The sequence below is a fragment of the Suncus etruscus genome, chromosome 18 (genome assembly GCF_024139225.1).
Source record: "Suncus etruscus isolate mSunEtr1 chromosome 18, mSunEtr1.pri.cur, whole genome shotgun sequence".
Taxonomy (NCBI): Eukaryota; Metazoa; Chordata; class Mammalia; order Eulipotyphla; family Soricidae; genus Suncus; species Suncus etruscus.
In genome coordinates this window covers 46,384,231-46,398,682 of record NC_064865.1, presented here as the reverse complement: position 1 = coordinate 46,398,682, position 14,452 = coordinate 46,384,231, and the positions used below count along the sequence as shown (strand labels likewise).

General features: G+C 40.8%; 1 protein-coding gene across 1 annotated transcript in view; it reads left to right on the top strand.

Moving 5' to 3' along the window:
* The window catches only part of ATXN1 (ataxin 1), a 373,070-nt gene that overhangs the window by 37,866 nt on the left and 320,752 nt on the right, over positions 1-14,452 (top strand). The window contains exon 2 of the mRNA XM_049765242.1: positions 7,493-7,616. The gene's annotated coding sequence lies outside the window, so the exon portion shown is untranslated. The remainder of the gene's footprint in view (positions 1-7,492; positions 7,617-14,452) is intronic.

Below are 14,452 nucleotides of genomic sequence, written 5' to 3'. Positions count from 1 at the left end.
TATTTACAAATGCAAAAAAAAAAATCTTGATAATTTATAACTGCTTTTATAAAACCCAGTTGCTTTTTGTTTCAAACATTTTTAAATGGCAGTGGGTCTTTGTTCCTCTTTTTATGATTCTTTCTAGTCCTCTAGTTTCCACTGGTTGCAAGAATAATCCCAAGAGTTAAAAGAAAAATTTGGCCTAAGGATATAGAAGGAACTTGTGCCTGTTGTCTCATTGATAGACAGTTCCCATATGCACATTAGCATCGATGCTTCCAGAACCAGCAATGATCTCTTACCAACATACATTTATTGAATATTTACTATTCAGGATTGGATCCGTGCCCTCTGCGCATCATTCAGGATCATTAAGGGCATGGGTCCTTCTTCCACTTTCTATATTTCTCATGTCTGGGATGGGGAAGAATGAAAATGTTTTTCATTGTCCTATAATAATTGAAAGAACAATACACACTATTATTATATGGTTCAAAAGCTTGGATGTTTTGTGTTTTAATCTTGTTTTCTCTTGCTACTTAAAAACTAAATATTTTTTGGTGTAGAAAACTGAACCCATTTGTTGAAATTAAAAGTCATTGACTATTGTCTGGTTTGTTAGTGACTCTAACGCCAATTGAACATGGGTTTTGTCCCTTTGTAAAAACTCAATAATTAATTGAGAATTATTCAATAATTAAATTCATCATCGAAGCTGCCAGTTTTAGTGTCCTGTTCTTTTCCTGACCACTGAGAAGATCCAGGGAAAATACTTTGCATGTATAAAAAGATATTTGAATCCATAGAAATACATATCCGGGCATGTGCTAGTTAAATTGTCGGGAATTAACCAGATTAGAATGAGAGAATCAGAGAACTGTGATTCTTCAGGTAACAACTGTCTCTGAGGCTGTTAACAAGCCCTTGACCCAGACTGCTTCCCATCTAATTTGCTGGTTGACTATGGATTGTAAAATAGTTTAAGTATCAGATATAGAAGAGTTGTAGGGTGATGTAGAAGAGTAAAAGTCAAGACGCCCAGGGACCAGTGTTTGAATATATTTGCATGGAAACACTCTCTACAGTGCAATGTCAAATATCAGGATGTAAACTGATATCGGAGAAATGGTTAGTCTAAAGAAGTGGTGTCATGCAGCTATTAAAGTGCTTCATGTGGACCTCTGGGGTGGCTCAGCCCAATGACAAAAGTCCCTTCCATTGACCAGAGAGATAACTGAAAGGACTGGAGCATACAATTATAATTGGATCTCTGTATTCAGTCTCTGGAACTGTATGTTCTCATTAGCACTGAGCTGAGAGTAGCTTCTGCACCCCTCTAGGTATGACCCCTATTCCCAGAATGTTCATATAAAATTCCTAGAACAAAACCTTTCACATCATATCTGTATTATGTACCTATTAAAATGTAACCAATTGCCCCCTCATTTGGTGGCTCCAAATACCAAATAACGATGATCACAGTTATGGTGAGCAGAAATCAGGAAAGGTCATAAATGAGTGTATTGGCTTAAGGCCTTTTTTGAGTTGAAGTCAAGTCATTGATCCAGTCTTGACTGCAGCTGGAAAAGGAAAAGTGGGAAGGTGGTTGGGATATGCCACCTAGAGGCCCTCGTAGATGCCAGCATGCCACATATTCCCCTTCACAGCATAGCCTTGTGGCCTAGCAATCTGCCTAGCAATTCCTCCTGGTGAATTACTAGAAGAATCCTAGAGAACATCCAGAATGGAACTCACAGTCACTCTCCCTCTGTGTGTGTTGTCTTGGAAGTGGCACCACATTGTCTTTGCAGAACTCACTGTGCCCACAGTGAGTCACTCAAGTCCATTTTCTGCACAAAGGCAGAAGATGAGATCAGGATGTGACTTCTAAGAGATGGCTTCCCTCAGATCATCTTATTAGAGTCTGCCTGTGACTGTCACTTGTGTTTTCTCTCATCAGAAATCTCTAGCAGTATCTTGCAGGGAATGGGAAAATGTTGCTTCTTGAGGCTGTCTCCTATGGGATAGTGACTTTTCTGATTGGTCATTAGCACAGATCCACTTGGAAACTTGAAGGATCATCTCCACCCCATCTTTCTCATCATTTGTCAACCTGATCTCTTAACACAATACACTACTTCATATTCAAGTGCCTTCCCATTTTACTTAAAGATTCAGAGTTTTGAGAATAGTCTACAAGTCCTTTCCTGTTTTATTCTAGAAAATTATATATGCACACTATAAATACTGTTCATATACATTTCTGGATGAACAATATTTGCATGGTACTATAATTAGTTTTCTAAATGGCTTAAGAAAAGGACCTGGGGAAGTAGAAAGTTTAGTGAACTAAGTACATGGTTTTTATGCAATGGGTCCAAGTTTTTTCTCTGGCACCACATTATTACCTGAATACCATACAAGGAATAATCCCTGAGCATTTCCAGGTATGACTCCTAGAAACAAACTAAAAAAAATGGATGTGAGGGGCTGGAGCAATAGCACAGTAGGTAGGGAATTTGCCTTGCATGAGGCTGACCCAGTTTTATTCTCGGCATCCCATATGGTACCCCCGAGCCTACCAGGAACAATTTCTGAGCATAGAGACAGGAGTAACTACTGAGTACTGCTGGGTACGCCACCAAAACATAGGATTCCAAATAAAGAGCTGATTTTTTTCAACACTATTTACTGAATAGAGTGCCCATTCCCCTTCTGAGATAATATTCTTTTCTATGCGATTTGTATCTAATGTCTTAATTTTAGACCAGAGATATTCCTTATAGATCATGTAATTTTGTTTGTAGGCATTTTATTTAGTAATGATATATACTCAGGAATATGTAGAAATAACTTGAATGTATCTGAGAATTAATTATGTTTTTATTTATTTGACAAAGAAGAAGGAGCTATCTATTTAAATTTAAAAGGCTATGGGAGGCCAGAGTGATACCATGGAGGTAGGGCATTTTCCTTGCATGCAGAAGGATGGTGATTTGATTCCCGACATCCCATATGGTCCCTGAGTTTGTCAGGAGCGATTTCTGAGCAGAGGGCCAGTAGTAACCCCTGAGCACTGCCAGGTGTGACCCAAAAACCAAAAAATAAAATAAAACAAACAAACAAACAAACAAATAAAACCCATTGGGATTTTAAAAAACAATTATAAAAATTGTAAAATAAAGACCAAATGTATCTTTGGACTTGTAGTCACTGGTTCTGATTTATGTTGATGAAATTCATAGTAATCAATAATACTGTGCCTCTGATACTAGAAACTACTCCAAACATTATCACCAAAAATTGTTACCACATTAAAAAAACAAACTTGTAAGGATATTGTCTTGTGATAGCAGAGTTATGTTAGACCCTGGCCTTTCTTTCCTTCTTTCTGAGCTTTTGCTAAAATCACTCTTTAGAACTTCAATTGCAAGTGAGAGTGGACAGGCAATGAAGATTAAACTCAAGGCACTTTGTTCTGTTGGTTATTAGCAGCAATGGAGAGCAGTTTGTTGTATGCTGAGAGTCTTGCTAAAACAGCATGTGGAATTTTCAGTGGTTTTCTTTTGATAACAATCAGTGCAGACTGGTTGCTCTCTGTGTAGCAGAGAATCAGCTGGAATCCCCAAATGGAGCCCTCTGAGGTCCCCACACTGTATCAGTAGAGCTAAGTGTAGGAAACCATGTCTAATAGAACAAAATCTTGATTTGACTTAATTTTGTTCCTCTTCAACAAATTGTAGAAGCTTTGCTTTCCTGTACATATGCCTTTGACCTGAATATCCTAATGAAGACAAGCCTTCTCTCCTGCTTTAAATTTTCTCCTCTTGGTAACAGGGATATAATCTAGAAAAGAATTGCTTGCTTTAGGGCAAAAAGCAAGCAAGCAAACAAACAAAAATATGAAAAGAAGAGAGAGAAAAAAATACATGAAGAATTTTGCTTTGGGGAGAACTTTCCCAACAAGCCCACATTCAGTGACTTCCTGGCCACTTAGTGGAAGAAGGTAGGCTAAATAACACCCAGAGTTAAGGGACAGATGAAATTACTGTGTGACATTCAGGAGCCCACTGAGCTCCTTGGGCCAGCAGCTGAATTTGGAAAAAAAATTTTGAATTAGATGACAATGATCCTTTCCTGTTCGAAAATACCAGGGTATCAGATTTGCAACAAATAAGATAAGTGCAGCAATTTACTTTGAGTTAACAGAAAATTGAGATTTGAAGAGAGACTGATTGCTTTGAATGTGGGTGACCCCACTTGGATTCCAGCACCACGTGGTCTCCTGAGCAGCCCCAAGCACAGGGCCCAGGAGAGAGCCCCCCTAGAACCAAAGTAGCTGGCTCAAAACTAGCACCAGCGCCTCTTCCCAGAAAAAGGAGAAGATTGATGCCATCAACTGGTGGTGTGTTCACCCCCAATTTTCTCTCCATAATTCTGCTTCTACCAAATCCTAAACTTCAAGTTGTCATATTTGGGACTTCCTGGTTCTTGTTGTTTGATGTCACTTTGTTACTGTTCCACATATGAGTGGAAGCTTAATTGCATTTATCCTCCTGCCCTCGAAAAGAAAAAACAATAACTATTGAAATCATTACAACCCCACTTTTGCTGGGGATGGATAAGCCCAGAGAAAGAAAATCTTTTCTTTTTCAGCATTGTAAACAATATTTTCTACAATTAGTTACTATATGTAATAAGATGACACGCTTTTCTGATTTTCCAATATATTTTTATATATTTTATTTAAACACCTTGATTACATACATGATTGTGTTTAGGTTTCAGTCATGTAAAGAACACCACCCATCACCAGTGCAACATTCCCATCACCAGTGTCCTAAATCTCCCTCTTCCCACCCAACCCCCGCCTGTACTCTAGACAGGCTTTCCATTTCCCTCATACATTCTCATTATTAGGATAGTTCAAAATGTAGTTAATTTCTCTAACTAAATTCATCCCGTTTGTGGTGAGCTTCATGAGGAGAGCTGTAACTTCCAGCTTTTTTCTCTTTTGTGTCTGAAAATTATTATTGCAAGAATGTCTTTCATTTTTCTTAAAACCCATAGATGAGTGAGACCATTCTGCATCTCTCTCTCTCTCTCTCTCTCTCTCTCTCTCTCTCTCTCTCTCTCTCTCTCTTTCTCTGACTTATTTCACTCAGCATAATAGATTCCATGTACATCCATGTATAGGAAAATTTCATGACTTCATCTCTCCTGACAGCTGCATAATATTCCATTGTATATATGTACCACAGTTTCTTTAGCCATTCGTCTGTTGAAGGGCATCTTGGTTGTTTCCAGAGTCTTACTATGGTAAATAGTGCTGCAATGAATATAGGTGTAAGGAAGGGATTTTTGTATTGTATTCTTGTGTTCCTAGGGTATATTCCTAGGAGTGGTATAACTGGATCGATGGGAGCTCGATTTCCAGTTTTTGGAGGAATCTCCATATCGCTTTCCATAAATGTTGAACTAGACGGCATTCCCACCAGCCGTGGACAAGAGTTCCTTTCTCTCCACATCCCCGCCAACACTGTTTGTTCTCATTCTTTGTGATGTGTGCCAATCTCTGTGGTGGGAGGTGGTACCTCATAGTCGTTTTGATTTGCATCTCCCTGATGATTAGTGATGTGGAACATTTTTTTATGTGTCTTTTGGTCATTTGTATTTCTTCTTTGTCAAAGTGTCTGTCCATTTCTTCTCCCTATTTTTTGATGGGATTAGATGTTTTTTTCTTGTAAAGTTCTGTCAGTGCCTTTTGGAGTATATTTTGGAGATTAGCCCCTTATCTGATGGGTATTGGATGAATAGTTTCTCCCACTCATTGGGTGGCTCTTGTATCCTGGGCGCTATTTTGTTTAAGAAGATCATCCACTATGATCAAGTAGGTTTCATCCCAGGAATGCAAGGATGGTTTAACATCATAAATCTGTCAACATAATACACAACAGCAACAACAAGAAAAATCAAAATCACATGATAAAAACCAATAGATGCTGAGAAAGCATTTGATAAGGTCCAACACCCATTCTTGATCAAAACTCAGCAAGATGGGAATGAAAGTTAAGGCCATCTACCACAAGCCAGTGGCAAATATTATCCTCAATGGAGAAAAACTAAAAGCCTTCCCTCTAAATTCTGGCACAAGACAAGGCTGTCCTCTCTCACCACTCCTATTCAACATAGCACTGGAAGTACTCGCTATAGTGATTAGGCAAGAAAAAGATAGCAAGGGAAAATCTTACATTGCCACTTTTAGACAAATTTTTTTCCAGGTAGACTAAAACTGCCAATAGGCTTCCTGCAACTCACCTCTTCCAACTTTAACCAAGAACATGTTCCTCCTCCTCCTCCTCCTCTTTAATGTTAAGTGCTAGCATGGATCTTAACACAGATATCTGAACTCCACAAAAGTCCATTTGAAAACATTGTGCATTCAGTAATAGTAGGCTTTCGAGGAATTGATTAGTCAGATGACAAGTGAATTGTCAAAGCGTTTCTTTTATCCCTGGATGAAGGGATCTGTGATAAGTCTTCAGCTCCTTTGATGATTTTTGAGTCAGGTAGAATTTAGCCAGTATGATTTCCAGAAAGAGAGAAAAAGGTGCATAAACTATCAGGGATGCAGACAGTTGTTGAACATAACTTTCCAGACTTGGCCAGTTCCAAAAACCCAACAATGAGTGGGCTTGTCTGAGCGTCAAGGCAATGATAGAACAAATACCCATGAGACAAGTTAGTGATTGAAGTACACAAGGCATAGAACTTTCTAGAACAACCTTGTCACCCACATGTTTCAATGGGGAAGCTTTATCAGCAGGGGGTGAAGAGGTACAAACCCTTTATTCATTTTATACCTGGTTGTAAGTAACTGCTGTTTTTTTTTTTTAAGCTCTGGTAGGGAAAGAATTTATCAAAATTGATCAAGAATTAGAACGGAAGTTGGTGCCTCAATGACTGTAGTGCAAAATGGAAACTTTTCTCTCACTAGTACTTGGTCTGTGTTACTCCTTCAATCTTAGTTGTCCTTTATTAAAATAAAATATAGGAACTCTATCGTCCAGAGTCTGTGATGACAAGAATCAAATGAATTTGACAAAGATCAGATAAATTTTAGTTCAAAACAGAGCATCCTTTCACCTTTTGCCTTGGTTTAATAGCATATCAGGGTCTTCTTTTATTTTATTTTTCCCCTTTGCTCAGTGAGTAAACCTGAAATTGAGTAGTGCCTTCCCACTGGCAGATATCATAATTTCCAAGACTTGCTACTTTCCCCACCAGGGGCTCTGTGGTCTGGCTTTCTCCCCAGCACCCACTCCCCAAGTATTTCAGGGCACCACAGGGAGATCCGCTCTGTGATAGCTTCATTCTTGTAATTAACATGCTTGTTTGAGGTTATAAAATATACATCTGTGAAAAGCCAGGGATTTCCCCCTGAATATCAATTAGCTGCTTGAAATGGCATTTTCGTTCTGACTCCCTATTTTGTTTTGTTTCACTGCAGCATACTGGAGCAAAATGAGAGTTTATTTTGAGGCCTCCAAAGTCGTGCTGCTGCAGATCATGAGAAAGCGAGCAAGGGTGGACTTCAGCCTGCAAGAATGGTCTTGAAATACGATTGGTTCAGGGTAAGTGCACAGGAGGACTTGGTCCGTGTGAGTTTTGTCTGTCACAAAAGTTGTGTCTTCTGTGCAGTTCCAGGACATCCTCTTCTCTGCCCACTGCACAACAGGGTATAAGTGTCTGTGTGTGTGTGTTTAGTGTACTTGTTTCTGAAATGTGCACAATTATAGGAATAGGATGCTTTTTTTTTCAGCAAGAGACTGAATAGAAAAAGAAATCCAAGCAGCCCAACTCACAAGCAACAGAAAATATCTCAGCTCTTCTAACTTGGAGTTGCTGGGACTGATTTAGAATATTAGCAAGTGTGTTACCTACAGTGAAGTGTTGGGAAGGGACAGGTGTGATGAAAGGGGGGGGGCTTCCATTTACATTCAGATGGTTTGTTTTGCATTCTCTATTAGATAAAATTACCGGCACTCCTTTTCCCCCCACCAGCAGTGGGGGCAATGGAACAATGTAGAGGAGGTGTTAGAAGCCTTAGGTACAGCTGAGAAGGACTTTCTATTTATTTGTTCACAGAAAGTAGATTTCCCAAGGTGGAGGTGCTCAGTGATTTTTATTTTCTTCTATAAAAGGGGTGGGAGGCTAAATAAGTTTGGGGAATTTCTATTTTTTTTTTGTTTGTTTTTTGGGTCACACCCGGCGGTGCTCAGGGGTTACTCCTGGCTCTATGCTCAAAAATTGCTCCTGGCAGGCACGAGAGACTATATGGGACACTGGGATTCGAACCAACCACCTTTGGTCCTGGATTGGCTGCTTGCAAGGCAAACACCGCTGTGCTATCTCTCAGGGCCTGGGAATTTCTATCTTAACTAAAAAAAACAAACACCACAACAAAACAAAACAAAACAAAAAACCAACAAAGCAAAACCTGAACATCCATCTTGGCTAGGGAGTTAAATTCAAAGGTTCCCAACTACTAATAAATAAATTCCAAACTGGATAGCAAAAGACCAGGCATATCCAGCGGCGCTGTTATCAGGCCCATTCATTGCATTTCTTGGAAACAGAAACCACCAGTGAAAGCCCCGTTCTGCCCATCTATGGGGCTGATCTCGGACAACTTACTCATCCTCATAGAATGAGTCACTTGAAAAACTCGAGTACTGGCTTCTTGATCTCCAGGGTCTCCAGTGTCTTTAACATTCAACACTTGGGAAAATCCGCGAATGTACACCGGCCCAGTGGGGCTCAGCTGTGAAAGACTGTGAGTGTGACCTGTCTATGTCTGTCTACTGTCCTCTTGCGTGAAACTCTTGCGAGTGGGGCAAAAAGAGCCTCCAGAAACCTCGCTCGCCCAGACGCCATTTTCAGGGAGGGACTTCAGAGCATAAAAACCGGCTATTCTTTGCAAAAGCTGGCTCCCTGTGTGTGACACCAGGCGGGGAAAATCCGCGAAAGTACACCGGCCCAGTGGGGCTCAGCTGTGAAAGACTGTGAGTGTGACCTGTCTATGTCTGTCTACTGTCCTCTTGCGTGAAACTCTTGCGAGTGGGGCAAAAAGAGCCTCCAGAAACCTCGCTCGCCCAGACGCCATTTTCAGGGAGGGACTTCAGAGCATAAAAACCGGCTATCCTTTGCAAAAGCTGGCTCCCTGTGTGTGACACCAGGCGGGGAAAATCCGCGAAAGTACACCGGCCCAGTGGGGCTCAGCTGTGAAAGACTGTGAGTGTGACCTGTCTATGTCTGTCTACTGTCCTCTTGCGTGAAACTCTTGCGAGTGGGGCAAAAAGAGCCTCCAGAAAACTCGCTCGCCCAGACGCCATTTTCAGGGAGGGACTTCAGAGCATAAAAACCGGCTATCCTTTGCAAAAGCTGGCTCCCTGTGTGTGACACCAGGCGGGGAAAATCCGCGAAAGTACACCGGCCCAGTGGGGCTCAGCTGTGAAAGACTGTGAGTGTGACCTGTCTATGTCTGTCTACTGTCCTCTTGCGTGAAACTCTTGCGAGTGGGGCAAAAAGAGCCTCCAGAAACCTCGCTCGCCCAGACGCCATTTTCAGGGAGGGACTTCAGAGCATAAAAAACGGCTATCCTTTGCAAAAGCTGGCTCCCTGTGTGTGACACCAGGCGGGGAAAATCCGCGAAAGTACACCGGCCCAGTGGGGCTCAGCTGTGAAAGACTGTGAGTGTGACCTGTCTATGTCTGTCTACTGTCCTCTTGCGTGAAACTCTTGCGAGTGGGGCAAAAAGAGCCTCCAGAAACCTCGCTCTCCCAGACACCATTTTCAGGGAGGGACTTCAGAGCATAAAAACCGGCTATCCTTTGCAAAAGCTGGCTCCCTGTGTGTGACACCAGGCGGGGAAAATCCGCGAAAGTACACCGGCCCAGTGGGGCTCAGCTGTGAAAGACTGTGAGTGTGACCTGTCTATGTCTGTCTACTGTCCTCTTGCGTGAAACTCTTGCGAGTGGGGCAAAAAGAGGCTCAGAGGAGCACGGCCGCTCCGCTTCGCTACGCGGCCGTGCACTCTTTCTAAGGAAAGAACTCCATTGCAACAAGAAGGAAAAATCACACTAAGAACGGCGCTATATCACAGAAGCAAACATTCTCTCTGGACTGTCTTCTCTGTTACATGCTCGGGCCTAAGATTTGACCCAGTGTGAGGCTTCATCCACGGAGGACTCCCCTCCCTTAGAGGCAAGTCAGCCCATCCAGAAAGGGAGGAGCCAGAGGAGTGTGCTGCCTACATCATATAGACAATGAATACCACTACAACACGTAGAAAAACCCACAATACAAATGTGACAATGGGGAAACAGCGCAGGCCAGCATCAGACATAGAGAATGAAGATGACAATTCTGAGGACCAGATAATGACTGAACAACTAATCAACCTCTCAGATAAGGACTTTAGACTAGCAATATGGAAGGTGCTCAACAGACTCCAAGAAACCATGGATCGAGTTGAACAGAACACTAATAAGAACCAAGAAAATATGAAGGCAGAAATGACAAAACTCCAAACTGAAATAACATGTCAACTAACAGGCCTGAAAAACTCAGTAAACGAAGTGAATGACAAAATGGATAAGCTCTGGGACAGGGTATCAGAAGCTGAGAATAGACTTGGTGCTGTGGAAGATGAGATACATAACAATTCCATACAGCAGGAGAGATTGGACAAAAAACTTAAAGCAAATGAGCAGACAATGGAAAAATTAGTCAAAGAATGGGAACAGACGAAAATAGAAGTCTATGATAAGATCAACAGAAACAACTTAAGAATCATTGGAGTCCCAGAGACCCAGGAAGAAAATTTCCAGGAAGAATCAATGGTCAAGAACATCATTAAAGAGAAACTTCCAGAGCTAAAGAATATATGTGATCAAATCCTGCATGCCCGAAGAGTACCAACCAAAAGAGACCCCAGAAAAACCACCCCAAGACACATCCTAGTCACAATGACAAATCCCACAGATAGAGACAGAATTCTGAAAACAGCAAGATCAAAAGGGGAAATCATGTTCAAGCAAGCTTCCCTGAGATTTACAGCAGACCTGTCACCAGAAACGCTCAATGCCAGAAAGCAGTGGTGGGATATTGTGACAAGACTGAATGAAATGAATGCTTCACCTAGAATACTATACCCAGCAAAACTCACTTTCCGGTTTGATGGAAGAATACATGGTTTCACAGACAAAAAACAGCTCAGAAACTTCACAGACACAAAACCAGTCTTAAGAGAAAAACTGAAAGACCTAATCTAAGACAAGACTACCCAAAAGACACACCAAATTTTGAAATAAAGATGGCATTAAATCCCAGGACAATTCTTTCTCTCAACGTCAATGGACTAAATGCACCAGTTAAGAGACACAGAGTGGCTAAATGGATCAAAAAACTCAATCCAACCTTCTGCTGCCTACAAGAAACGCACCTGAATAGTCAGAACAAACATAGACTCAAAATAAAAGGCTGGAGAAAAGTTATCCAAGCAAACAACACCCATAAAAAAGCTGGAGTGGCCATACTAATATCAGATAATGCAAACTTTATACTCAGGAAGGTTGTAAGGGACAAAGACGGACATTTTATATTAATCAAGGGGTACGTAGAGCAGGAAGAATTCACTCTCCTAAACATATATGCACCGAATGAGGGGCCAGCAAAATATTTAATACAACTGCTGACAAATCTGAAAAATAATATCAACAACAACACAATAATTGTGGGGGACCTAAACACGGCTTTGTCAACACTGGACAGGTCAACCAGACTGAAACCCAACAAGAATATACTAGACCTGAGGAGAGAAATGGAAGAAAGAGGCCTAGTGGATATATATAGGACACTCCATCCCCAGAAACCTGGATACACATTCTTCTCCAATGTACATGGGACATTCTCCAGGATAGACTACATGCTGGCACATAAAACATACCTCCATAAGATCAAGAGGATAGAAATTTTGCAGACTACCTTCGCTGACCACAAGGCTCTGAAATTATTTGTGAACTCCAAAGGGACTCAGAAGAAACACTTTAACACCTGGAAGTTAAACAGCCTCATGCTCAATAACCAGTGGGTCCGAGATAAAATCAAGGAGGAAATCAAAAGGTTCCTGGAAACAAATGACAATAAAGACACAAACTCTCAGAACTTATGGGACACAGCAAAAGCAGTACTGAGAGGAAAATTTATAGCTTTGCAAGCACACATCAGGAAGGAAGAAGGAGCTTACCTGAGTAGCTTAATGACACAGCTAATAGAACTAGAAAATGCTCAACAAAAGGACCCAAGAACAGGAAGACAGAAGGAAATAACAAAGCTGAGAGCAGAAATCAACGAAGTGGAAACTCAAAAAACAATCCGAAAGATCAACGAAAGCAGAAGTTGGTTCTTTGAAAAAATAAACAAGATTGATAGACCACTGGCAAACCTAACAAAGAAAGAGAGAGAGAGAACTTGATAACTCGTATCAGGAATGAAAAAGGAGAGATCACTACTGATATGACAGAGATTCAAAGGGTAATCAGAAACTACTTTGAAAAAACTCTACGCCACTAAAAATGAGAACCTGGAAGAAATGGATAAATTCTTGGACTCTTATAATCTTCCACGGTTGAAGGTAAGGATGTAGCATATCTAAACACCCCCATCACCATTGATGAAATTAAAACAGTAATCAAATGTCTGCCGAAAAACAAAAGCCCAGGTCCAGATGGATTCACTAATGAATTCTATCAAACTTTCCAAGAGGAACTACTGCCAATCTTGGCAAGACTCTTTCATGAAATTGAACAAACAGAACACACTTCCAAATAGCTTTTATGAAGCCAACATCACCTTGATACCTAAACCAGACAGAGACGCTACCAAAAAAGAAAATTACAGACCAATATCACTGATGAATGCAGATGCAAAGATCCTCAACAAAATCCTGGCAAATAGGATTCAATGCCTCGTTAAGAAGATCATCCACTACGATCAAGTAGGTTTCATCCCAGGAATGCAAGGCTGGTTTAACATCCGTAAATCTATCAACATAATACACAACATCAATAACAAGAAAAATAAAAACCACATGATCATATCAATAGATGCAGAGAAAGCATTTGATAAGGTCCAACACCCATTCTTGATCAAAACTCTCAGCAAGATGGGAATGGAGGGAACCTTTCTCAATATAGTGAAGGCCATCTACCACAAGCCAGTGGCAAATATTATCCTCAATGGAGAAAAACTGAAAGCCTTCCCTCTAAATTCTGGCACAAGACAAGGCTGTCCTCTCTCACCACTCCTATTCAACATAGCACTGGAAGTACTTGCTATAGCGATTAGGCAAGAAAAGGATATCAAGGGAATCCAGATAGGAAAGGAAGAAGTCAAGCTCTCACTGTTTGCAGATGACATGATACTCTACTTAGAAAACCCTAAAGACTCTATCAAAAAGCTTCTAGAAACAATAGACTCATATAGCAAGGTGGCAGGCTACAAAATTAACACACAAAAATCAATGGCCTTTCTATACACCAACAGTAATAAAGAAGAAATGGACATTAAGAAAACAACCCCATTCACAATAGTACCACACAAACTCAAATATCTTGGAATCAACTTGACTAAATATGTGAAGGACCTATACAAAGAAAACTATAAAACTCTGCTCCAAGAAATAAGAGAGGACACACGGAAATGAAAACACATACCCTGCTCATGGATTGGCAGGATTAACATCATCAAAATGTCAATACTCCCCAAGGCATTATACAGATTTAATGCCATCCCTCTAAAGATACCCATGACATTCTTCAAAGAAGTGGATCAGACACTTTTGAAATTCATTTGGAACAATAAACACCCTCGAATAGCTAAAGCAATCATTGGGAAAAAGAATATGGGAGGAATTACTTTTCCCAACTTTAAACTGTACTACAAAGCAACAGTTATCAAAACAGCATGGTATTGGAATAAAGATAGGTCCTCAGATCAGTGGAATAGGCTTGAATACTCAGAAAATGTTCCCCAGAGATACAACCATCTAATTTTTGATAAAGGAGCAGGAAATCCTAAATGGAGCAGGGAAAGCCTCTTCAACAAGTGGTGTTGGCACAATTGGATAGCCACTTGCAAAAAATTAAACTTAGACCCCCAGCTAACATCATGTACAAAGGTAAAATCCAAATGGATTAAAGACCTCGATATCAGCCCCAAAACCATAAGATATATAGAACAGCACATAGGCAAAACACTCCAGGACATTACAGGCATCTTCAAGGAGGAAACTGCACTCTCCAAGCAAGTGAAAGCAGAGATTAACAGATGGGAATATATTAAGCTGAGAAGCTTCTGCACCTCAAAGGAAATAGTGCCCAGGATACAAGAGCCACCCACTGAGTGG